This window comes from Petromyzon marinus, unplaced genomic scaffold, assembly GCF_048934315.1.
Source record: "Petromyzon marinus isolate PM22_M1 ecotype Great Lakes invasive population unplaced genomic scaffold, UKy_Petmar_22M1.pri1.0 PM_G_Scaffold_143, whole genome shotgun sequence".
Classification (NCBI taxonomy): Eukaryota; Metazoa; Chordata; class Hyperoartia; order Petromyzontiformes; family Petromyzontidae; genus Petromyzon; species Petromyzon marinus.
The window spans coordinates 37,501-40,000 of NW_027422699.1; positions in this window are offsets into that span (position 1 = coordinate 37,501).

Genomic DNA, 2,500 nt, shown 5'->3' on the forward strand with positions numbered 1-2,500 from the left:
TCTTGTGGCTCACGGGGCTGTTAGGGTGGCACAGAAATCCCTCGGAATGGGAAAAAACGGGTCATTTTCGTGTCGCCACATTGCATGCGAACCGCATGAAACTTCCAGAGGCATTTGCAGCAGGAATGCATGTGCACTCAAAAAATGTGATATTTTTCACGGAGAGACCCCGTGAAACGCTAGAAGTGGGCGGGGATGTCTCTCTTGTGGCTCACGGGGCTGTTAGGGTGGCACAGAAATCCCTCGGAATGGGAAAACGGGTCATTTTCGTGTCGCCACATTGCATACGAACCGCATGAAACTTCCAGAGGCATTTGCAGCAGGAATGCATGTGCACTCAAAAAAGTGAATATTTCTCACGGATAGACCCCGTGATACGCTAGAAATTGGCGGGGATGTCTCTCTTGTGGCTCACGGGGCTGTTAGGGTGGCACAGAAATCCCTCGGAATGGGAAAACGGGTCATTTTCGTGTCGCCACATTGCATGCGAACCGCATGCAACTTCCAGAGGCATTTGCAGCAGAAATGCATGTGCAGTCAAAAAAAAATTGATATTTTTCACGGATAGACCCCGTGAAACGCTAGAAATTGGCGGGGATGTGTCTCTTGTGGCTCACGGGGCTGTTCGGGTCGCACAGAAATCCCTGGGAATGGGAAAACGGGTCATTTTCGTGTTGCCACATTGCGTACGAACCGCATGAAACTTCCAGAGGCATTTGCAGCAGGAATGCATGTGCACTCAAAAACTTCTATATGTTTCACGGATAGACCCCGTGAAACGCTAGAAATTGGCGGGGATGTGTCTCTTGTGGCTCACGGGGCTGTTAGGGTGGCACAGAACTCCCTCGGAATGGGAAAAGGGGTCATTTTCGTGTTGCCACATTGCATAGGAACGCCATGAAACTTCCAGAGGCATTTGCAGCAGAAAGGCACGTGCACTCAAAAATTTTAATATTTTTCACGCATAGACCCCGTCAAACGCTAGAAGTTGGCGGGGATGTCTCTCTTGTGGCTCACGGGGCTGTTAGGGTCGCACAGAAATGCCTCGGAATGGGAAAACGGGTCATTTTTGTGTGGCCACATTGCATAGGAACGGCATGAAACTTCCAGAGGCATTTGCAGCAGGAATGCATGTGCACTCAAAAACGTCTATATTTTTCACGGATAGACCCCGTGAAACGCTATAAATTGGCGGGGATGTCTCTCTTGTGGCTCACGGGCGCTGTTAGTTAGGGTCGCACAGAAATCCCTCGGAATGGGAAAAGGGGTCATTTTCGTGTTGCCACATTGCGTACGAACGGCATGAAACTTCCAGAGGCATCTGCAGCAGAAATGCATGTGCACTCAAAAACGTCTATATTTTTCACGGATAGACCCCGTGAAACGCTAGAAATTGGCGGGGATGTGTCTCTTGTGGCTCACGGGGCTGTTAGGGTCGCACAGAAATCCCTCGGAATGGGAAAACGGGTCATTTTCGTGTTGCCACAATTGGCATACGAACGGCATGAAACTTCCAGAGGCATTTGCAGCAGAAATGCATGTGCACTCAAAAACGTGAATATTTTTTCACGGATAGACCCCGTCAAACGCTCGAATTTGGCGGGGATGTTTCTCTTGTGGGTCACGGGGCTGTTCGGCTCGCACAGAACTCCCTTGGTCCACCTGATTCGTGCATACAGGCAGCAACTAAAACTCTGTAAACCTGCTGTGAGGACATCTAAACAGTGGACCAGTGAGGCTGTGGAAGATTTGCGGGCGTGCTTAGACTGTACTGACTGGGATATGTTCACGACTGCTACCAATAGTCTGGATGAACTCACAGAGGCTGTGTACATCAGCTTCTGTGAGGACTGCTGTATCCCAACACGTACCAGGGTGAACTTTAACAACAACAAGCCCTGGTTCTCAGCAAAGCTCAAAAGGTTGAGGTTGGAGAAGGAGGAAGCGTTTAGGAGTGGGGATAGAGACAGATTCAAGGAGTCGAAGAACAGGTTTAGCAAAGCGGTGAGAGAGGCTAAACGACTGTACTCAGAGACACTAAAACACCAGTTCTCTACTAACGACGCTGCTTCTGTCTGCCAAAGGGCTCAGGCACATCACCAACTACAAACCCAGAGCGCCCCACACCACTAACGACTCCCGCCTAGCCAACGACCTGAACGAGTTCTACCGTAGATTTGAAAGACAATTGGACTGTCCTGAACCACCCCTTCCCACCCAAGAGGCCCCATCCCCCACCCATACTACAGAAACGACTCTCTCCTTTCAGGAGGGAGAAGTTAATGGGCTTTTCAAGAGGCAGAATCCACGCAAAGCAGCCGGGCCGGACTCTGTCTCTCCAGCCACCCTCAGGCACTGCGCTGGCCAGCTGTCTCCGGTGTTCACCAACATCTTTAACACCTCCCTGGAGACATGCCATGTACCAGCCTGTCTCAAGTCCTCCACCATCATCGCTGTGCCCAAAAAGCTAAGGCCAACAGGACTAAATGATTACAGACCG